The following is a 24,789-nucleotide window of genomic DNA, read 5'->3' as shown; positions in this document are numbered from 1 at the left end:
TAATAATAATAATAATAATAATAATAATAATAATAATAATAATAAAAAATTTGAATTTATTAGCCGCTCCCTCTCCACACAGGACTCGGGGCGGCGTACAATAAAACATATAAAACATAAAACATATGTGCAAACACATAAACATCCAAATACACACATATACAAAGACATACATGCACGGAGGAGGTAACAAATTACATCACATGAATGTTAAAAATCAGCCATTAAAATACCCCATTAATAATACCACAATTTAAAATTCAAAAGGACTGTCAGGAGGAATAAGAAAAAATTACGGTTGAGCCAGGCCAGATAATTGAAAGAGGTGGGTCTTCAGCTGTACACGGAAGGAGCGGAGATCGGAAGTAATCCTGATGTCACGGGGGAGGTCATTCCACAGGGCTGGGCCCATCACAGAGAAGGCTCTGCTCCTGGGTGTCGCCCCCCGACACTGTTTAGTGGACGGCACCCGAAGAAGTCCCTCTCTGTGTGAGCGGATTGGTTGTAGGGATGTATGGGGCAGGATGCGATCCCGCATGTAACTAGGTCCTGTGCCATGAAGCGCTTTAAAGATCATAATCAAAACCTTGAAACGCACTCAGTAGACTACAGGAAGCCAGTGCAGCTTGCGCAGGAGAGGTGTTACAGGGGAGTATCTAGTCCTCCCCATAATCACCCGCGCGGCCGCATTCTGGACCAACTGCAGTCTCCGAGTGCATCTCAAGGGAAGCCCCATGTAGAGAGCATTGCAGTAGTCCAGGCGAGACGTCACCAGCGCATGGGTGACTGTGCGTAGGGCATCCCGGTCCAATAAGGGGCGCAATTGGCGCATCAGGCGAACCTGATGGAACGCCCCCCTTGCCACGGCTGTTACATGGTCATCCATGGACAGCCGGGCATCCAGGAGGACGCCCAAATTGCGCACCCGTTCCACGGGGGCCAGTTGCTCGCCCCCAATGGCCAGAGATGGAAGCAACTGGTTGAACTGGGGGGCCAGAAGCCACAGCCACTCCGTCTTGGAGGGGTTGAGTTTTAGTCGGTTGCCATCCATCCAGACCCGTACGGCCTCCAAACACCGGGACATCATTTCAACGGCCTCGTTGGGGTGGTTCGGGGTGGAAATGTATAGCTGAGTATCATCAGCATACAGATGATATCCCACCCCAAAACCACGGATGATCTCGCCCAGCGGTTTCATGTATGTGTTGAACAGGAGAGGCGAGAGCACTGATCCCTGTGGCACCCCACATGTGAGGGGGCTCAGGGTCGATCTCTGTTCCCCTGCCAACACACGTTGCATCCGGCCAGAGAGGTAGGAGCCAAACCACCGTAAAACGGTGCCCCTGACTCCCAGCCCCTCTAGCCGGTGCAACATGATACCATGGTCGATGGTATCGAACGCCGCCGAGAGATCTAATAGGACCAGGATAGAGGAACAACCCCTATCTCTGGCCCTCCAGAGATCATCAACCAACGCGACCAAGGCCGTCTCCGTGCTGTGCCCGGGTCGGAAGCCGGACTGGCGCGGGTCTAGATAATCATTCTCCTCCAGGTGACGTGGAAACTGTTGTGCCACCACACTCTCTACAACCTTCACCAAAAAGGGAAGGTTGGAGACTGGACGATAATTGACTAGCTCCGTTGGGTCCAGGGAAGGCTTCTTGAGCAGGGGCCTCACAACCGCCTCTTTCAAGGCGGCCGGCAGAAACCCCTCGCCCAACGAAGCGTTCACTAGGCCCAGGAGCCAGTCGCGTGTAACCTCCCAGGATGCCAGTACAAGCCAGGAGGGACACGGGTCCAATAAACATGTGGTAGGTCGCAGACGTCCACGCAACCTGTCCAATAAGGAAAATTGAAGTAGGACATTACGCCCCAACAAAGAGAAATATAAAAGATCTTTTTGATGGTGGCTTGGGGAAAACTGAAGAGGGTGGATGTGTCAAAACAAAGAAAAGGGAGAAAGCAGGAACAGAGAAGTAGGACAAAAGACTTACTAGAAAAAAATCAGACAACTAGAAATTGTTATATGGGAAAATATAAAACTAAGATAAGGGGTTTATTCCTAAATATGACAATGAAATGGAGTTGCCAACTGGTTGAATATGATAATGGAAAGATAAATAAAGGTTAAAATATATGGAATATGGACAAATATGAAACTGATATGGGGAGATTATAAAGCAGAGGTTTGTGATTCACTTTTATACATGATAATTAAACTGAGCTGCTAACTGATTATGACAATAGAAGGACAATTAAGCACGGGTTATAATTTATGAAACATGGACATATATAGAACTTTTAAGATGATGAACAAAGTGAGATGTTTACATCTTGCTATTCTATATAGTAGATTAAGGGAATTGTAATGAACATTGAACAGTAAAGATTGCCATTTATAGACAATGAAGAGTAATCTAATCCAAGATATGGAAAAATGGAGAGGGAACATGAAATATACTTACAATGGGAAACTATTCAGATTTAAAGACAAAATCACAAATTGGGGGCTGATGATGAGAATAGCTGGGAATTGTAACCAGGTCTACATCTCGGCCAAAATTAGGCTGGGGGTGGGGTGGGGTTAAAAGCACAATGACTATATATGTATACTTTTTTGTTCTATTTTTTTTAAAGGAGGAAGATATATGTTAAAATTAAATATGTATATTGAAAAGGAATTATAAATACCATCAACATAAAATGGAACTTGCTCAGAAGCTGAAATACACCAAGTAAATGAGATGAAGAGTGTGAAGTAGAGGAGAGAGATAAGGGAAGAAAAGTAGAATAGGAGAGAGGGCAGGGGGGAGAGGAAGAGAGAAAGGAGGAGTGGAAAGTGGAGAGAGGAGGAGAGAGGAAGGGGAAGTAGAGAAGAGAAGGATAACAGAGGGTAGAAAGGAGGTAGGGAGGGGGAGGAGAGAGTGAGAAGAAAGTGATGGATAAGGTACGAATATAATGTATGGAGAGCAGAAGAGCCAATAATTGTTTTTGGGAGTTGATGGTAAGATGAATTGACGTAAACATTTAATAATACAATACGATGTTGGCTATATAATAGTATACATGTGATTATATGTTATGAAAATGAAAAAATAAAAAACTTTATACATACAAAAAGATTATTGTTGCTGTAAGATATAGGCTGGTCATTTATGAATCACCAACCATCAAAAGATGAAAATACACTATCAGGAAGAAAAATGGTACCAAAATTTCAAATAGAATAACTTTACTGCAGTCATTAACCAGCAGGAAAAAAAGAAGAAAAATAGTTTTCAGATATCCAGAGCATCCAAAAATAAATAAGGAGTGATACGTAGAAAAATATGCTTAAAAGCATCATTCTTATTAGCTAAAACTAACCTAAATTATAGCATTATAGAGTCATGACACATCTGAGGAAGGTACAGTACAGTAGCAGACATTTAAAAAATGACCAGTGAGTAATATTAAGGCAAAGCCATTCCCTACTCAAACACATTTAAACCCCCACCCAAGCAGGAGACCCTACACCATTTCTGACAGATGGCAGTCCAGTCTCTTCTTGAAAACTTCAATACAAAAGAATATGTTTAATAGTTTCTACTTGTTCTGAGTCAGAAGGGCATACTCATAAAGGGTTTAGTATTTTTCTGTATCTTCCAGCTAGGAATGCTGTAGGTAGTGCATAATTACCATAACACTAAGGTACAGGCTATTTTCTGGTTGGGAATATTAAGGTGTGTAAGGTACATAGCTAGTGCCATGATGTATCTCTGACTGTCCATCATTATGAGCTAAGTAGTATTTCCCACATCTTTTTGCCAGTCAATGTCATAGAGACATTGTTTGAGTTTGGGTCTCTACATAGCTCAGAGATAATATATAAGTGTGGAGGGGAGTCCTAAGAGGGGAACTTGTTATAAATCATTGCTTCCACTCATTTTGAAACTTATCTTCTAATATCAGCAGCACTAAGTTTGTACGGAGAAATATCACCTTCAACCAGTAGAATAGTATCGCTTGCCAAATTCTGGTTACAACTTTCACCATTCCAGCTTCCATGCACAATGAGACATTAGAGACAAAGTGTGGAACTTGAAACATTGCTCTTAAGGAGTTAAACTGGACAAGTTCTAATGATGTCAGATTGGAGGGTGGTCCAAGCTGAGTACCCAAATTTTGTGAATCTGAAACAAAAATATCATTTTAATATAATTGCAAAGGATCCTATGATTATGGAAAAATTTGTGACCAAGTGATCTGTACGCTGTTCTGTCTTTAATCTCCACCTCTCCTCAGCTTTTGCATTCTTTATTTTAAAACTGGGCTTAGACTGGATAATGTTTCAAATAGAGAATGGCTTCAAACAGTTCTTCAAATGGCAGATTTATCTTTGTAAGGGCTCAAATTCTAATGTTAAAAATCAGTATCTAACTGTTAAATTCCAGTCAGAAAAGGGGGGAATTGTATGTACTTATATTTGTCAGAACAAAGACGGGAGATGAAGATTTTATTATAAAGTATATAAAAAGTTTAAAAAGTATCTCCATTATCATTTCTAATTAGAAAGGGTAAAAAAGGTCCCTCAATGCTGAAGTCCTTCAAGGTTCCTGAAGTTTTCTTGGCAAGGTTTTTCAGAAATGGTTTGCCATTACTTTCTTCCTGAAACAGAATGACAGGCCAAGAGTTGGCTGTGAGCCTAAGGTGGGACTAGAACTAATGGTCTCCCAATTTCTACCATGGTAAGTTAGCTAGTAGGCCATAGTGGCTCTCATAAAATGTAATTAGCAATGTGGAAAAAAAGAGAAGCAGCTATCACCGCCGTTGCCTGGGCCACTGTACTGTGCCATTTGGCCATTTGGCCCCTCTCCTCGTGACACTATGGACTGGGTTAATGGAGTGCGGCCCCGGCGACGGATATGAGTGTGGCTGACATGGACCGAGCTCAGTTGTTGGAGTTGTTGGAGCAGCCGCCACTGCCACCACTGTCCTCACTGCCACCATCATTGGATGCTTCACCAACCCGCAATTTATCATCTGTTCTGATTTTGATATCTGACCGTTACCCTTACATATTGTCTTCAACATCGACCATGCCTATGATGGACATAAGCCTCCCGCTACCTCCTTGAACACTGTTGGCTGCCCCCCTGTGGATATATCATCTCCCCGTTCCATCTCCCTGTGATGTCACTCCGTCTTGGTTGATGCCACATTCTCCTCTTTATTATACTGTGACAGAACTTTACTCCCTTCGGGAACACCCATTTCCCAGGGATGGCTTTCTTGCTTATCAAAACGCTTCCTTAATGATGGATCTTGGGATCCCGAGAGGTGGCATGTGAAGAAGAGGCTTCTTAGGGGGTTTTTTACAGGTTTTTTAAAATCAAATTTTAAGGGGTGGGGGGGATTGATTCGGATGGCTCAGGCAGACTTGGGGGGGAGTCTGCCAGGGCACAGGCCAGAGCAAACTAATGGGTGCTGGTTGGGAGTGCTGGAAAGGGTTGGGATTCCGGGGGAGACATTAAACCATTCCATTGGGTGGTTTGCCATCTCTACTGCATATGGGAGAGGCAGATACGGTGGGGGCCTAGGGCCAAATTATGTCTGGGAGATGCAGGTTTGCTGTTTAAGAGCGATCGTGCGCTCCGATCCTCATTTACGACCTCATACAAAAGGTGACAGTGCATTACAGAGACCTGGTTGGGCCAAGAGGGGGGTGTTCCCTTCATTGAATTGTGCCCACCAGGCTTCCGGGCATTTCACCAGCCAAGAGCCCAGGGCAGGGGCAGGGGGTGGCGGTGGTTATTAGGGAAAGTCTTGGACTTCAGGAGGTCACTGTGTCTCAGATAGGCGTGTGTGAGTCCCTTTTTGTGAAGTGGGGCCTTGCAGTCCAGGTGGGCCTTTTTGTTACATACCTATCTTCCTGCTACATTTCATCTGTCCTGCCAGAGCTGCTGGATGTGTTAGCCGGATTAGCGGTTGATTTCCCCAGACTTATGGTCCAGGGGGATTTCAATCTGCCTTCCATTGGCGAGACATCTGAGTCAGCTCGGGAGTTCATGGCTTCCATGATGGCTACCTCCGTTAATTCAAGACCTCACTCATAACGGGGGACACACACTTGACCTGATTTTCGTCTCTGGACAGTGGATGAATGATCTAGACTTAGGGGATATTTCTATCCAAACCTTGTCATGGTCGGATCATTTCCTCCTTAGGCTTGAGGAAATTCCATACTGCCACCCCTCGCCGCAAGGAGGCGGAACCGATTAGATGGTTCCGCCCCAAGGGTCTGATGGCCCCTGAAAGGTTCCTGATGGAGCTTGGGACTTTTCCTGAATCCCTTGCTCACAGTTCGACCGAAGCCCTTGCGGAAGCCTAGGATAGGGTGGCCACTGGGGCCTTCAACCACGTTGTGCCTTTGCGGCCTCTGACCCAGTGCCGATCCCGGGTAGCTCCCTGGTTTACTGAGGAGCTCCGGGAGATGAAACACTGGAAAAGACACCTAGAGAGTGATTGGAGGGTCAGCCGGTCTGAATCCGACTGAACACTAGTAAGAATTCACATTAAATCCTACTTAGTGGCAATAAAAGCGGCAAAATGGCAACATTTTTCTGCTCTTATCGCGTCTGCAGATAACTGTCCAGCTGCCCTGTTTAGGGTGACCCGCTCCTTATTTAATTAAGGAACTGGGAAAGACCCCCTGCAGGGTAGGGCTGAGGAATTTGTTCAGTATCTGCAGGATAAAATCACTCAGATTCGGACAACTTGGACTCTGACTGGGTAGATTCGGGCGAGTCGACAGGGATGAATCTTGTGGAAACTATTTGGGATGAGTTTGACCCTGTGACTCCCGAGGGCATGGACAGGATTATGGGGAAACTCAGTGCTGCCACTTGTGTGCTGGACCTGTGTCCCTCTTGGTTAGTTTCGGCTTCCCGGGAGGTGACACAAGGCTGGCTCCAGGCGATCATCAATGCTTCATTGAGAGAGGGGTTCTTTCCCACTGCCTTGAAGGAGGCGGTGGTGAGGCCCCTCCTTGAGAAGCCTTCCCTGGACCCAGCCTCTTTAGCCAACTATCGTCCAGTCTCCAACCTTCTCTTCGTAGCAAAGGTTGTTGAGAGCGTGGTAGCATGTCAGCTTCCCCAGTACTTGGACAAAGCTGCCTATCTGGATCCATTTCAGTCGGGTTTCAAGCCCAGGTATAGCACAGAGACAGCAGTGGTCACTTTAGTTGATGATGTCTGGCAGGTCTGGGACAGGGGTTGTTCCTCTGTCTTGGTCCTATTAGACCTCTTGGCGGCTTTCGATACCATCAACCATGGTATCCTACTGCGATGACTCGGGGGGTTGGGAGTGGGGGGCACCGTTTTGCAGTGGTTCTCCTCCTACCTGTCAGATTGATTGCAGTTCATGTTGACTGGAGGACAGAGATCAACCCCGAGGTGCCTCACTTGTGGGGTGCCCCAGGGGTTGGTTCTCTCACCCCTCCTGTTCAACATATACATGAAACCGCTGGGTGAAATCATCCGTGGTTTTGGGGTACGGTATCATCAATATGCTGATGATACCCAACTTTTCATCTCTACCCCAAACCACCCAAACGATGCCCTCGACGTGATGTTCCGATGCCTGGAGGCTGTACGGATCTGGATGGGGATGAACAGGCTCAAGCTCAATCCCTCCAAGACTGAGTGGCTGCGGTTCCCGTCATCCCAATTTGTGCATCTTGTACCATCTTTGATGATAGGGGGAGAAATTTTAGCCCCCTCAGAGAGGGCCCGCAATCTGGGAGTCCTCCTGGATACGCGGCTTAGTTTAGAAGGACACCTGACAGCTGTGACCAGGGGGGCCTTTTACCAGGTTCGCTTGGTACTAAGTTGCGCCCCTTCCTGGATCGGGATACCCTGTGCACAGTCACTCACACCCTCGTCCTTTCTCGCCTGGACTACTGTAATGCTCTCTACATGGGGCTGCCCTTGAAGAACACCCGGAGGCTTCAGCTGGTCAAGAATGCGGCCGCATGGGTTGACATCCTGCACACGACCCCCCTGCGCTCCCCCCACTTATGGCACGCGAGTCAAAAAAGGTTCGCCATCGCTGGAGTAGGGAAAGCATTCTCCATTTCCATATCTTGTTGATACATTAGAAAACTGTGGTACAAGAATTTTGTAACTGCTCTTGAGTTTTTGAGCAGCTTTCTGGATAATGCAATAGTTCAGAACTCTTACCACACCTAATTAATTACAACCCATCTACAAACCTAAACTCCAGTTATGTAAATATTACATCACCAGTATATGAGTATGCATACAAATAAATTGTTGGTTAGTTAATGAATCCTTGTACACCCCGTAGGACTGCCTTGTCAGGGAAAACCTGTTCCAGTTTTAGATTGATAATAGTAAAAACAGTTCCAAAAGCTGTTCTTTATTCAGTGAGAAACCTAGAACCAAGAACAAAACTTCAAAATTTACTATTCCCCCCCTCTTGTGCATTTAATGAGTCCTTCCTATACATGGATTCAACAGTATAATAATTTTATTAAAGATTAAAATATAAATATAAAGAAAGAGTAGAATAAAAAAAGAAAGAAAGAAGAAAAATATTTTTAAAAATATAGTAAATAAAAGACTTTCCACCTTTATCCCAAGTACAAACGATTTTAATAATTAATCACCTTCTCTTTAAATACAACAAACAATCTCTTCTACCCCCATCCTATCTCTTAACTATAAATCACAAGGCATCATCATTTCAATTTGGGAAAAGTCCATTAATGGAGATAACATATCTATTTTAACCTTGTTCAAATAAACCAGTTATATTCCTCCTTTTTACTTCCAACAATCTTGATTTTATACTCCCTTAAAATAAGGTTGTAGGACTTGATTTATTTTCCTTCATTGTCTGTCTCTTTTCATAAAAGTCTTCAAACTTTAATAAGATTATTTTGTAAATCTAATATAGAAGGTTGTCTACATCATTCTCTTAGTTTGTTGTTTGTAAGTGCCTTTTAATTATTTATTTTGTATCTCCGGTGTAACATCTTTTTCTATATTAGTTCCAGTTTTGACAGGTGGAACTTGTTCTTTTCCATATCTGTTAAACACAGTCTATCTATGTCACCTATATGTGAGGAAGACAGCTATATTTTTAATATACAATGGGCCAACTATATAATATAAATATATTTATTTAATAAATAAATTTATAGAGTCACACACTGTTAAAATTAGTTTCTGGATTCTTTGTTCAAATATTCAAATAGCCAATATAGGCAATATTTTTTTAAAAAATGCTTCATACTGTACTTGCAAGTTGAGTTTGTGTTCTTCTGTTTTAATTGTAATTTTTACTTCCCTCTAGTTTCCTCTAATGTCCAATTTTTAAAACCTTATTTTTAAAAAAAGATTAAAAACATTTATTTTCTCATGGTAAGGATTCTTTATAATTAATGTAAAAATCTTATTTCAAATTTACCTGGACCCTTAGTTTATAGCTTTCTATAATCAAAGTTTTAATCACCCTTTTGCTGGTTACTCCTACAACAACAAAAACTAAGTTCCAAAATTTGTAACTAAAATTTATTTTGCTAAGAGCTGAAGGAAACTCACCCGGTACTGAAAGACTTGTTGTTCAAAGGATGATCAAAGATATTTCAGCAAGATGCTTATTCCCTCCAAACTACAACAATGCTAAAAAAAAAAACCCGACAAATAAGCTTGGATACCTCACAGAGAGAAGTGAATATTCCATCAACACCAACTACAAAGAAGTGCCTCCAAAGAATCAAAGACCTGACCATAGATAGAGATCAAATCATGATCTCATTTGATGTCACAGCACTCTTAGATCCAGAACTAGCAAAAGAATCCATGACAGTACTACTACACAGAACACCGGCATAAGCAAATGCATCAAAATTGAAATACCCAGAATCATGGACCTTATCAAGCTGTTCCTCACCTCATACTTTCAGTTTAATGGACAAATATATCAACAAATCAACGAAACACCCATGGGAATCAGCTCTTTCTGGGCTCATAGCTGAGACTGTAATGCAACTGGAATCTAAAGTACTCCCACATCTAAAACCCAAAGTATAGATATGGTACATAGATGAAACCTTTGTCATAATAATACAAAGGACCAACTAGAGAAAGCACACAAAACTATCAACAACATCTTGAAAGGAATAAAATTCATGAGGAAAGAAGAAAACAACAATCCACTTCCTTTCCTTGATACCATCAGCAGCCGAGACAGTGATGGTAAATTAGAAACACAATTCTACCATAAATCTACCCATACCAACCAAGTGCTCCATTAGCAAAGTAACAACCCAACCTCTCAAAAGAAAAACTGTGTAAGAACTCTATTTAGATGACCACAAATATATTCAGCAACCATGAACATTGGAAAAAAGAAACCGAGCATCTATACAATATCTTCCAACAAAATGATTATCAAAAAGCACCTGACCACTCAACTTACCATAACACAACAAACAAAAGCTGTGAAAAGAATAACACTTCCATTACATCAAAAACATCTCAGAAACCACCAACAGACTATTACAACTACATGGCACCACTGTAGAACAGAAACCAACTAAATCCCTCCAAAACAGCCTAAATGACCCAGCAGCCCCAGAGAAAAAAAAATAGGAGTCACCTTCACATATAGGATAAGGACTGTAATTACTACTAATACAGAGAAGACTAGCAGAGTGCATCCATTAACACCAACTAGCAGTCAGAAAACATGATGAAAACTCCTTAATTTCACAACACAAGGACAGACTCAACCAGGGCAGGCGGGCAGTCCGGCACGCACCAGGCAGAGAATCCCCAGGCCCTGATCCTTATTAGAGAAGAGAGAGCGCTGGGCAGGAGCTACAGGAGGAGGAAGAGGATGGCGGCTCTTCTGCTTTTTATTTGCCCCTGGCCAGAGAAGGATGCTCCTGATGCAAGGAGACCAAGAGAGGGAGACTCAAGATGGCTCTCTCCAGCCTAACACAGAAGCAGGGGGTTGCTCTACCTTCAGGCAACACTCCGCCTCCCCCCATCCTCAAGCCCAGCAAGGAAGCCTGCTCCTCCTGTCCTCCCATCAGATACACCCAAGGAAGGGAAGTGAGAGAGAGAGCCAGTCTTGGCTGACCTTCCTCTCCCTGAGCCAGAAGAAACAGTTAAGGACAGAGACCGCTATGCTCCCCAGTGCGAGCGAGAAAATAAAGGTCCTTTTCTCGGGTGGTGTGGAGTAGAGTTTAAGGCTAACCCAGAAGGGGTGACGGCCTGGTGCTTGTTGCTTCTTCTGGCTTGAAGTGGGGCAGCTCGGCCAAGCTGGGCTCTCTCCCTCTCTCCTTCCTTGGGTGGATCTGATTGGATTCAGGGGTCTTCCTCAGGGGAAGGGACAGAGTGTTCTCCTCCTCGCCAGATTGTCCCTCCCGCACTTTTGGCATGCTCCGCTCCATCATGCGAGGGTGCGCACACACCCTTGGAGTTGCCGAGGCAAGTGGGAGGGAGGGAGCCCCCCAGGCATGAGGGGGGTTCCTTCCCTCAGTGGTTCATTTTCTTACCACTAGGCGGCTACCCGGCTTTGTCCTTAAAGGCTGCTCTGTGTGTCTTTTGATCTTTCTCGGGCATGGAGAAAAGTGACCCTGTGAAGGGACCAAGCCTGCTTCTGAACTTGGAAGCCGAGAGGCTTCTTTTCCACCCAGCCACTGGCACAGGGTGCCAAAAAGACCTCTGGTTGCTGTCACCATCTTCGCGCATGCACAGTTTTCTTCTCACCGGCTGGACGACTTTTCGGTGCCCTGCGGCCAGAGGCTGGGTGGAAAATAGGCTCTGATCTTCTGGCACTCAAAGAGGCAGCTGAGAGGCTTCTTTGCCTGCCAGTCACTTCCCAGTTCCGGTCAGCTTGCCGTCCAATGGACGCATCAGGTGGGTGAGCGAGTGGCGGCCGGGGGACCATTTTGGGGCTGTGGCAAGCCTGCCATCGCTACTGGTTCAGTGACCCAGGCCCAATTACCACTACCAATTCGCTCGAACCAGTGCAAACCGGTTGGAACTCACCTCTGTACTCAACTATACTTTCAACTGGGAAACTGTGAGCATCGTAGATCAAGGCAAGTCCAAAAACCTCAGAGAATTCCTGCAGACATGGCACTCTGACAAAATCAGCGATTAACAGACATATAAACAAAAAGACCACAACATCTCCTCACCAGCAATCAACACACAAATGAGCAAAGATTAACACCAAGATTAACATTGACCAACAATCAAGAAGTAAACAATACCCAATCAAGGAATTACCAACACAGACAAACAAATTAAAAGTAAAAAACAGCCTAATCAAGGAACCAACAGCAACATTCCCACCAAAGCTGATAGGCAAACCACTGGTTTATAAACATATGAGCAAATCCCACTCCCTCCTAGCATTGACATTATCTAGTTTGGTAATGAAATATCTCAAGAAAACCGCCAAGCTCAGACAGCATCAAGGACTCTACAGTTGTCTAGAGCGCTTGTTGGTGATCTTAAATCCTCTCCTTGTCCAGAAAGGATTTTTTCCCAATCCTGCTGAAATGTTTCTCTCCCAGATTTCTGTGACTTAAATATTTTAATTTTGTGACTTACATATTTTATATCTTCTTCCTTATATTCTGTGTTTCTTATAGGCAAATCATATCTTGTTTTGGCATTTTCAAATGATAAAATATTATCTTATCTGTTTTGAGGAGCATCTGTCCCATTTACATTATAAATTGATATAATATTTCTGGCTTGGTTGATGTTTGAGGCTCTGATCCACAACTTTCTAAAGCCTCAAATATTCTGAAACCAAAGACTCCAGAATATTGACATTTTTTAAATAGAGCAATGATAGTTCAATACTCTTTCCAACTCCATCAAATGGAGAGGCAATTATATATTTATAATAGAGCAGACACAAACGATCTTTTAATGAAGAACATATAACCACATTGTATATCCTTCAGTATTTTTAAACTAAAAGAAGATTCTCTATGAGCAACATTATAACTTAATGGTAGACTCACATCTATACCTTTACAATTGGTTATGCCGTTTTCTTTTGAACCTTTTAAACAATCTTTCACCCCCGGTTTCTTCATTATATATGTCTAGGTATCTTAGTTTATTGTAGGGCTTCAAAATCTAGCTGACACATGGAAGTCAGCCAAGATATGCAAAAATCTTTAAATTTACTCTAAACCTTAAATCTAAATTAATTACAATTAATGTATAAGGCAGGGAAGCAAATATTCCTTGAAATTAAATTATATCTAATCCTTTGGGTTGTGTGCCAGTTCCACTCATTCCAGAACTGGGAAACTCTGCTTCCTGTCACTCATGCCTTCATGGCTTCCTGTTTGAACTATTGCTCTAAATGGGACTGCCCTTGTGGAGGATTCAGAAGCTTCAGCTGGTATAGAACAGCTGCATGGGTTGTAAATGGTATTGACTATTTGGCACATGTAATACAACTGCTGGGGCTTTAACTCCTGTCACCTTTAAAGCCCTTCATGGCTTGGGACCGGGTTTCCTGGGAGTTCATCTTTTCCCAATTGTTGCTAACCGTCCAGTCCAGTTTGGCAGGAGAAGCATGTTCCAGGTCACATCAGTCAAGGAATGTCAGCTCACAGGGACCAGGAAACAAGTCTTTTCTGCCATGGATCCTGCCTTCTGGAACATTCTTCTTCCAGAGGTTAAGATTGCCCCGTCGCTTTTGGATTTTTGGAAGGCCTAAATGACCTCCCTGTGTGCCCAGGCCTGGAGTCCTGAGTGTCTGAAAGGCCACATTTCCTAGTTATGTTGACCCTGATGGATTATAAGGTCTCTTGGTTGCTAATTGCATTCAATTTCTTTTTTATACTACAGTGCTTTAATTCTTTATTTGTTTTTAGGATTGTTTGCAACCCAGAGTGACTGTTTGACACGGGCGCCGGCTATACAAATTGAATAAGTAAATAAAAAAATAATAATTCTGTGCTGTCATCTGGATTTCTCAGCCCACATCCTGCATCCCTTTGTGTACAGAGTCTATTAAAAATGATGTTTTTATTTGAAATAATTAAAACAAAATAAATGTAAATAATGACAACTGATCGGTAAAAATATTCAGGTGCTACAGATGGGTTTTCTGTAAACACAGAGTCTCCTTATATTGTCTGTTGTAAATGGAGTGCGCAAACATTTATTATATTGGATGAATCATCAGACTTTGGAGCCAAGGACATGAATTACATGTAATGAAGAAACAACTTTCCTGTTTTACCTCATTCTGCCAACCAAAGCCTTGATGAAGAAGCCCTCTAGTGGTGAAAACTATGTACTTAGTTGCTTAAATGAAAAGAAAGCAATGTGGCTTATTGTGGATTTTTTCTGAATTAAAATATTTCTTCATTACTATCTGAATGATTGATCATTTTATCGTGGCCAAAGCTTAGGTTGCCAGATGTATAAGGCAGGGAAGTAAACATTCCTTTAAATGTCTACTTGGGAAGGCTGTTGGGCTTCTTGGCATCTTTTCAATGTCTTAAACTCTGTTTCTGTACAGTTCAAGGGAAACATAACTGGAATCACTTACATGCTTTTTGGAAAAGCAAAAGGCTTTGTGCTTACTCTGGAAGGGAGTGAATACTGGCTCATGTTCTTTGTGGAGATGGCTGATTATATCATATTCCTTCTCAGTAAGGCATGTTTTTCAAGACCAGCTTGAAGATTTAATCAATGTGAGTTTAGGGGGATAGAAAACCTCCAACATTTACTCAATTTTCCCATTGTGGTTATGTTGTTGCAGAGGGTTCTACTGTCATATTTCCAGATATGACACATCAATGAAGTGTGATGAGCCACCCAGAGTTTTTGAGAATGGGGTGGTAGACAAATTTTATTAACTAAAAAAAGATGAGTGGATATATGGTATGTGACTGGATTTTATTGAGGAGTGTGCACATCTATTCAAGAGAAAAACAATGGAATAAGAAGGAAGATTCAGGGAGGTGGAAGGAAGATTAGGATATAACTCAGCAGTTTGTTACTAAACAAGTAGGAGTCTCACTGACCATAATTGCCATGATAGTGAGTTTGCGAACAACAATCTTATTTCATGTTAAAAGTATGTATGAATACATACAATATTCTCTTATGTACCAGAACTGTCCACTGCCCCAAAAAGTTGCTTGGCATTACATTAAACTAAGGAAAGCAAGGAAAGGTCAAGATGTTGTTCCATTAATAACTAAGCCAAATCTTGTCGTTTCAATTTTTATTTTAGTAATAGACCAGAATTAAATCAAGCCTGCATATTCCCTTGTGATATGGCAAGAAATAAAAGTGCCCATATTTGGCCATGGAATGCAACAATACAAGTCTTGCTCTACAGTAGGTCCTTCTTAAAAATTGTGACAACCTCATTGACAGGTATTTATCAGATTAGAAAGTAGTTATGTTCCTAGCCGAGCAACTTAAAGATTTGTTTCTAGTCAATAACTCTATATGTTAGTTTAAGCACTGATATGTACAACTCTCTGTTTAAAAATTTCCCTCGTCTAGGAGGCTGTTGAGAATAAATACTGTATAGAAAACATTGTAGTTCCATAATGAATTGCGCTAACTGTATGCATGAATTATTTTTGTCAAGCAAAAGTTAATATTTTGATAAGAAGCCCTACTTTAATTGCTTTATAGAGCTCTGTTCAGCAAAAGACAACAAATAAGAGCTAAGGAATAAAAGGTTGAGGGAACAGGGAATCAGAGTGGGTTTCAATTGCTTGAAGTGATACCACAGAGAAAAAGTATAAGAACTATCATCCAAGAATGCAGGATACAGAATAACTTAGTTTTAGGCTATATGAAGGCATTCCTGTGAAATGCTAACGAAATTTCTTAAAAATAAGATATATTCTGAATGCTAGTGACTAGATATTTTACACCTGTCCTGCAGAACAGGGTGATTCGCATTAGGGACATCTAGTTATCAGGTGTCTCCTGATTTAATATCATATCAGTAACTAAGCCAGATCTTCCATACAAATTTAATAAAGTATTATAATTTATTCCTAACAAAGTAAAATACAGAAAAGATGCTTAAACCAAACTTTTAGACACTAAGGGTGAGAAAGCTTCTCTGCTTAAATAATACAATTGATGTATCTCTTTTCCTTTAGCTGTAAATCAATCTGCATAATAATCAATCACTGGATAATACTCCTTTGGACCAGAGGTGGGTTGCTCCGGTTCGGCTGAACTGGTAGTGGTAATCTGGCCTGGGGCGCAGGACTGGCTGCGACCCAGGCTGGCCACGCCCCCGAAAAGGTTCCCCAGGCTCCGTTGCTGTTGCCAGCATCTTGTTTATTAGCTTTTAATGGTCTTCGTGCATGCATACAACCATTAACAGTGAACTGCGCATGCACAAGCAATGCACCGCTGGCACACATGTAAGCGAAGCAAGCAATGTGCATGCAAAACGCATGCATGACCAAACTGGTACTGGTTCATGTAGGAATCCACCCTTGCTTTGAACATGGAAAATATTCTCCCTAATTAAAAAAAGGCATGCATTTAACATTCTAGGTGGTTCCACAGATAACCAAGCCAAGCCCTATCTCATGAGGGCCAATGGTAATTCCTATTGGCTCAGCAGAGATGCTTACTCTTGTCTCCTTCAGTCTGTGGATCAGAAAGAGCAACAGGACTGAGACTCATACATAATTTGTCTTGCTTTAAAATCCCCACCAAAATTGACGATGGGGTGATCCTCTTTACACATGTAACCCTACCAAACCTCTGAGATGCCTCTCACCTCCACCACAGATGAACTGCTGAAAGTATCTTTGTAATAAAATAGTCACCACAAGCTCAAGTGATCTTGAATGGCAACAGGGAGAAGATTCAGTTAGGAACTTGTGAGCCAGTTAATCAAACTGTTTCTATTCACTGACCCAGGGACGTGCGGTCAGGGGAGGCAGGGGAGGCAGAGCCTCACCGCTCTCATCATGGAAAAAAAAGGGAAAAGGCGCTGAGGAGCCTTGGGGAATGTGACTGCATGAGCCGCGGTCCCCTTCATGTTGACTCAGGAAGGCGGTGTGCAGGATAGAGGGAGGTGCAGGAGGCTCCTCTAGCCTCAGCGTCCCTCCTGCACACGTGGTCCCATTCCCCGCCTTCTGTCGGGTTCTGACGCCGGAGCTCATGGTTCCAGGGTGAATGCGCACATGCATGCATGAGCGGCTCCCTTCCTCGCACTGAGCAATGGCAGATTTGCGGGAAGTTGCTCGCGAAAGGGCGGACTTTTCGGACCGTTTCCCTGCCAGTTTGCTCACGAAAGGACCCTGGAAAGCGAGTCGTGGCCGGCACCTTGCTAAGAATTCCCCACCTTCCTGATGACGTCACCAGCCTCACCAGCCATAAACCTCACCGCACGTCACTGCACTGACCATAACTCAAAAATAGTATGGCTAGTATGCTGGCCTAGTAGGAAGGGATTAACAACAACATCACACAAATAGGTTCAATCTAAAAAAGTTTGATGTTTTTTATTTTATTTTAATACAAACAATCCATCTTCCAATAAACACTGTGTCATCTGGGTACAAATGTCTTGTGCAATAACAATTAAAATTTACAACCATATTCATTATTTATCTGCTCATGACTTAATACATATATACATATACTTATACTTATACTTATACTTATACCTATACCTATACCTATACATATACATATACATATACATATACATATACATATACATATATATTACTATAACAATCCTCTTCTTGACTCATTTAATTCTATTAATATATTTTCTATATTTCACTAATGTACTTTCATTTCTAACGTTCATATTTGTTCTCTAACCATCGGTAGAATAGTTCCCATATGGTATAATATTCAATTTGTTCCTTCCCTTTGATTGCAAGTTTGATGTACTTCTGTACTTCTCACTGGGTCTGCCTTTTTCTTTGTCTTGTGACCCAAAGGTATATAAGGTTTTGCTCATGGCTGCTCAACAAAGTATCAAAAATTGCTGAAGGCCTAACATGTACTATATTATTGTTTGTGTGCAGGCAAATAAAATTATGCAGTATTTTCTGCATAGCTGTAAGGAAGGCTTCAGACAAAGAAAGTAGACATACCGCAGAGCTACTATATTTGGACTGCAACATTTCAAACAACCAACAGAAAGTTAGTCTGTATATCTCTTAGATGTCATCCAGTCATCATCCAGAATTTTTCAGCTATAGTATGGCTAAGTTGTAACAGCATCTGGTCTACTACTCTCAGATCCTTTATGCAGTCACCGCGGCTCAGTAATTTTGCAAGAAGGTAGAAGAATGGATTATTTCATGTATAGGCAAATAAATTGCTATAGATATTCTCAAACCTGCTTTAGGCTTCAACCATTATTTTTCTTTTGCTCGTGATATCTCACTTGCATATCAATCTGCTACCTTTCAGTTTCTTAGGCCTCCGTAATGTATGCGCTGTTTTCCATGCTTCAACAAATTTCAGTAATCCTGCCAAGGGCAGTGAAACAATCACATAAGGCTTTCTAAAAATATTACCACATTAGAATTCTTATTGGGGAGCCTAAATATATTGAGGCTTATTTATTTTAGTGATTTTGGGACAAAGAAAATGTTTATCTTAAGGTAGTCCACAAATAAGTCAGCTCAGCTCCAAGAACACAGAGGTTTTGCACTACTTCCAAATATAAATTAACAGTATCAGCTTTCCAGTCCACAATAGTGCAGTTTATAACTTCTTTTAGCTGGAGGGCGATCGATTAACATATAAACAAAACAAACATTGTGCCAGCATTCAAAAACATTATGGAGTCAGAAATACAGTAGCAACAAAAAAACAGGGCATGAAAATATAGAAAGCAAAACCAAAAGTGCTGTGTGGAAAATATCACTGATTTATAAATTGATAAGAATCTTAATTGCAAATTAAGCAATGTAAATGCATTCGCTTGGAGGTGGAAAATACTTCCAATGTAATCTATTGAATCCGCTGCATGGATTCCCCCTGTGACTATGTAGAACAGATGGGGAGGAAGCTAACCACCAGATTGCAAGAACACAAGTCAACAGTCAGACGAGGAGACCCGAAATCATTGGTAGCCTCACACTCCAATGAACAAGGACACACATTCAATTTTGCAGCTACTAAGTTTGTGGGATGAGCAAGCACAAAAACAGCCAGTGAAGTGATTGAAGTCAGGGAAGTGATTGAAGCCAAGTCCCTCATCAGTCAACAGGAGTGCTGATTTACCACCAACCTATAAGTACTTAGAAGACAAGGGTTGAGGAGCACAAGCAAATGACAGCTAATGACTTAAAAGCCAGCCATCAATATACCCCAATCAACATCTAAAAAGCTACCTACAGGCACTATAAATACCACACACAGAACAGCACACACTTTGCTAGAGTGAAGTTCCCTGAAGATGGGCTCAAGGTATGAGTCTGAAAGCTTGGAAGAAAAAATTCTGGTTCCAGTGACTATTGGATGCTGCAGAATCTTGTCAAGTGCCAATTCTTATGAAGAACTCTGACTGTCTTGTTTTGTTTTGCAGGTCCAATTTTCCATATTTTTCATATTGAGGTGGTGAGTGCTGTTACTAATGTAAAAGATGCCCATATTTGCCTTTTATCATTATCAAGCACTAATGAGTAATCCATAGCAATTTGGAATAATGTGTATGTCCTGTTTACCGTGTTTCAATATTTCATTGTTATAGATAGTCCAGAAAAGGTGACATTAGCATCTCCAATCACCTATAACATGAAGATAAAATAGGAGATATCTATTATCAGGAGACAGTCATCATTAGCAAAATGTATAATGAGGTGTGTTATACAGTTTTTTCTCATCAAAACTAATTGAACTGCAGTAAAACTAATGAGTACTTTGATCAGAGTAGCCCTTGTGTTCACTGGTTATTCTAATCAAAGAAAAGAGTAGTGATTCTGTAAATGATTGCCCTCCATTTCCCCCAAAATCTCTTAGTGATATGGCCATTTATTGTGAGCTGTTTTAGACAATTGAGTTAACCAATTGGTCCCTTTTTATATTGTCTTCATTCCTTGGCCAACATCTGCATTGCACTGAGGGAGGGGGTATCATCACAGTATTTTAAATATCGTGTCTTTCCTTTCCATATCTTTCCCATCTGAAATGTCTCATGCATTCCTCAAAAGAGAAGGAGAAAACAGAATCTTATTATTCTTCCATTCCTTCAGTGTAGGGTTTTCTTAGTTTATAGGAGAAAAGTGGTATTAATAAAGCCCAGTCTGTCATAACAAACTTTTCAGTCTGACAAATGATGGGTAAATGACTACTCTTTCAAGATCAGCAATCAGTTTTGGCTGATACATTTTGTGTTCTAATTTATTTATTTATTTATTTATTATTCATGCTTCTAGACCGCCCCCTCTCCCAAAAAGGGACTCGGGGCGGTGTACAGTCCATGCCAAATATATCAAAATACAATAAAAATTGAATATGTACAGTTGGAATGGAGGAGGTTAAAAATGGAATTAAAAGAACTGTACAAAGCAATATATATAAATATAGGATTTTGAACCCCTAAAACACACACAATAAGTTAAAAACAATACCCCTAAAATAACCAGTTAATACATTTGCCAGGAGGGACAGTTGTAATTATGCCAGGCCTGCTAATCGGAACAGGTGAGTCTTCAATTTTTGCCGGAAGGAGCGGAGGTCAGTAGTGGTTCTAATGTCGGGGGGGAGGTCATTCCAGAGGGTTGGGCCCATCACAGAGAAGGCCCTACTCCTTGGTGTCGCCCGTTGGCATTGCCTAGTGGACGGCACCAGGAGAAGTCCCTCTCTGTGTGAGCGAATTGGCCGCAGGGATGTATGTGGGAGGATGCGATCCCGCAAGTAACTAGGTCCCGTGCCATGGAGCGCTTTAAAGATGGTAATCAGCACCTTGAAACGCACCCGAAAAACCACAGGCAGCCAGTGCAGCTCGCGCTGGAGAGGTGTTACGTGGGAGTACCTTGTACTCCCCATCACAGCCCGCGCGGCTGCGTTCTGAACTAACTGCAGTCTCCGGGCGCGTCCCAAGGGCAGCCCCATGTAGAGAGCGTTGCAGTAATCCAGGCGGGACGTCACCAACGCATGAGTGACCGTGCGTAGGGCATCCCGGTCCAGTAGGGGGCGCAATTGGCGCACCAGGCGAACCTGGTGGAACGCCCCCCTTGCCACGGCTGTTACATGGTCATCCATGGACAGCCGGGCATCAAGGAGGACGCCCAAATTGCGCGCCCGTTCCACAGGGGGCAATTGTTCGCCCCCTATGGCCAGCGATGGAATCAGCTGGCTGAACCGAGGTGCCGGTAGCCACAGCCACTCAGTCTTGGAGGGGTTGAGTTTAAATCTGTTGTCCCCCATCCAGACCCCGACGGCTTCCAAACACCGGGACATCACTTCGACAGCCTCGTTGGGGTGGTTTGGGGTTGAAATATACAGCTGGGTATCATCAGCGTAGAAGTGACACTCAACCCCAAAACCACGGATGATCTCACCCAGCGGCTTCACATATGTGTTGAACAGGAGAGGCGAGAGGACCGACCCCTGTGGCACTCCACAAGTGAGTGGCCTCGGGGTCGACCTCTGTCCCCCTGTCAACACACATTGCTTCCAGTCGGAGAGGTAGGAGCCGAACCACCGCAGAACGGTACCTCCGACTCCTATCCCCTCCAACCGGCGCAATAGGATACCATGGTCGATGGTATCAAAAGCCGCCGAGAGGTCTAATAGGACCAGGATAGAGGAACAACCTCTATCTCTGGCCCTCCAGAGATCATCGACCAACGCGACCAAGGCTGTCTCCGTGCTGTGCCCGGGTCGGAAGCCGGACTGGCGTGAGTCTAGATAATCGGATTCGTCAAGGTGTCGTGGAAACTGCTGCGCCACCACATTCTCAACAACCTTCGCTAAAAAGGGAAGGTTGGAGACTGGACGGTAATTAGCTAGCTCCGTTGGGTCAAGCGAAGGCCCCTTAAGTAAGGGCCTCACCACCGCCTCCTTCAAGGCGGTTGGCAAGGATCCCTCACCCAATGAGGCATTCACCAGGCCCAGAAGCCAGCCTCGGGTCACCTCCCAAGATGCCAGTACCAACCAGGAGGGACAAGGGTCCATTAAACATGTGGTGGGTCGCAGCCGTCCACGCAACCTATCCAAATCCTCGGGGGCAACAGAATCAAACTCCTCCCAGGATGGTCTCACAAGACTCGCTGTTGGCGGCCCGTCTGGTCCACTGAGGGGGGCCCATCCACTCCGGATCTGAGCGACTTTGTCCTGCAGATATTCCCCAAACTCCTCTGCTCTGCCCTGCAAGGGTGCCCCCCGCGTCCTCTGTGACAAGAGGGAGCGGGTCACCCTAAACAGGGCGGCAGGGCGGTTATCCGCGGACGCAATAAGAGCGGCGCAATATCTCCGTTTGGCCGCCCTTAATGCCACAAGGTAGGTCCGTAAATAGGCTCTTACCTGTGTTCGATCAGATTCGGAGCGTGAGGACCTCCACCTGCTCATGCTAATGCATTTAAGAATGATACAAAGAGAACAGAGTGGTTTTTTTGTTTAAACTGGAATGTTTGATTTCATCAATGGAATTGACCTTCTTTGTCATGTGTAAGAAAAAAAGTCTCTGCAATTTACAAAGCCATGTTTGCTTCTCTTTCTCCAAAACAAATCATGCCCACCCCCATCAAGACCATTGCCTTCAGGAACCTTTTAGCTAGTGATACTCCCATTTCATTTACCGTTTACCCTTCCTTCTCCTATGTATCCCCTAGTTGTTCTTCATGCATAAATTAGGATACAATAAGACATACTTCCCAAGGCTATACAACTAGGAGATCTTTCCAACTCTGTTATTCTTATTTCAAGGCCTACACTTCGACACTAGTTCTCTATCACCCATGTTCCCAACTGCATTCAGACAATGGGGCATTATTATTACTAGGAAGCAGACCAGTGTTAATTGCTTATCATCAGTGGAACTGTAGAATATTCATTGAGGGAATGCTTAACATCTGAATGCCATAGATTAGGGAGCCAATCAGGAATTGAGGAATAACATGATTTTAAGACATTCTCAGATCACTTACACATTTCATACAGAAAAGATAAGCCCACCAATATGTATCAAGAAGCTATAAGGTTCTTAGAGGCGCTGAAAAATGAATAAAATGAGGTCTAGGAAGATAAAGTATTCATAAAAAGAGTTTAGCAACACTTTAATCAACCTTGCCACTTCCCCCTTTAGATATATTATATGATGGATAGTATGAATGTTCAAGACTAAATAGCAGGATCATTTCAGAGTGTGAAGACTGAGCATATTATAGTTTTGGTAAAGCTTTTGTTCATTTAGTTCTGCCAGAGCTGGAGATTTTTTATATTTAGCAGAACTTTTTTAATATTTGCAAGTTAATACAGAAAATCTAGAAAATACGTTTCTACTGCCACCCAATGAAATTTATGTCACATTGCAGTTTATGTTGTCCCTACAGTTAATTGTTAATGTGATGAAAGTTTTGGCAAATCATGGATATGAAAAGTATATAATATATAAAGTCAAATTTGGGGAAGCCTCTTGCTCAGATTGTGTTTTATATTCTTGAGGTCTACATTCAGATTTAATTATATAAGATTAGTTTTTCTTTTTAATATCATTCAATTTGTTATTGGTTTGGAAATATTAAATATTTAGAGTGTTACAAAATTCAATTAATCTTTATGAAATAAGGGGTTACATTGTGTAATAATTTTCTCTTTGTTTAGATTCTGGCACCTTATTATATGCTGGCTGTTCCTAAGAGCTTTATGCAACTGCTGTGATTGTAATTGCAATTTGGGGTACGTGTGTGTCTTTTTTTTATAGATTTATTTTTTTAACATTCTTACAAAACAGGTTAAGCCGCTGAATGTTTTCATTGATGACAATTATTGACTCTTAATTAAGGATTTTAATAAGTAGATAATTCTGAAATGCCATTTGTTGCAGCTTTAATCTTGAAGGACAAAGAACAAAACTGTGACTTGCTGGGACTCATTCCTTTTCCAGGCACACCAATATTAAAACTCCACCTCTCTATATTCCAATTGAAACGAAGTTGTGATTCTTCCCAAACACCTTTGATCAGAGCTGGTGGCCATAAAGCTTAGTTGCTGCTGAGCTACAGATTTTAGTACTGGCTGGTGCCTTGGGGTTGTAAGTTGTATACTCCCTATTTTGGCATCTCTGCTTTCATCATGATGATGTTGTAGAATTGTATCACATGCCTCCCGCCCTTCCAAGTGGTATGCCATGGCAGTGTTGATCCAGCCTGAGTGCCAGGCCCCGTGGGTAACAAATGCTTCTATGTCTCTAATGAAGTAGACATTCCAAATCAGAACCTTATGGGCTGAACTGGAAACTCAGCTCTTGACCTTAGACCATTAATTCAAATGCATTTGTAGTCCTGACAGAAGAGCAGTGCTAGATTGGGCCCCAACATCCATAGCTTCTATGTACATCACAAGTGTCCTCTGGACAACCCTGTAGCCAATGAATTCTTCCCCGCCCATTGCACAAAAGAGCAGAAATCAAACTTAGCCTGTTTCAAACAGCAAATATGCCCTTGAAAGCAACCATTCATCTGAATCCACTACCTATCCTGACTGAATACTATTCAGAGGTGAGAGTCAGTCGGTTCAGACCAGTTCAAGCAAACAGGTTGTTAGA

General features: G+C 42.5%; 1 protein-coding gene across 3 annotated transcripts in view; it reads left to right on the top strand.

The window, feature by feature from the left end:
- Positions 1-24,789, top strand: part of GFRA1 (GDNF family receptor alpha 1) — a 446,222-nt gene that overhangs the window by 25,544 nt on the left and 395,889 nt on the right. The window contains exon 1 of one of the 3 annotated variants that reach the window (XM_081954379.1): positions 23,847-23,921. The exons of the other annotated variants lie outside the window; for them this stretch is intronic. The gene's annotated coding sequence lies outside the window, so the exon portion shown is untranslated. Of the gene's footprint in view, positions 1-23,846; positions 23,922-24,789 lie in introns of those variants that run through there. 3 annotated transcript variants of the gene reach the window in all.

Source organism: Natrix helvetica (genome assembly GCF_964273705.1).
Source record: "Natrix helvetica genome assembly, chromosome: 5".
Classification (NCBI taxonomy): Eukaryota; Metazoa; Chordata; class Lepidosauria; order Squamata; family Natricidae; genus Natrix; species Natrix helvetica.
This window is presented reverse-complemented; position numbering and strand designations above follow the sequence as displayed.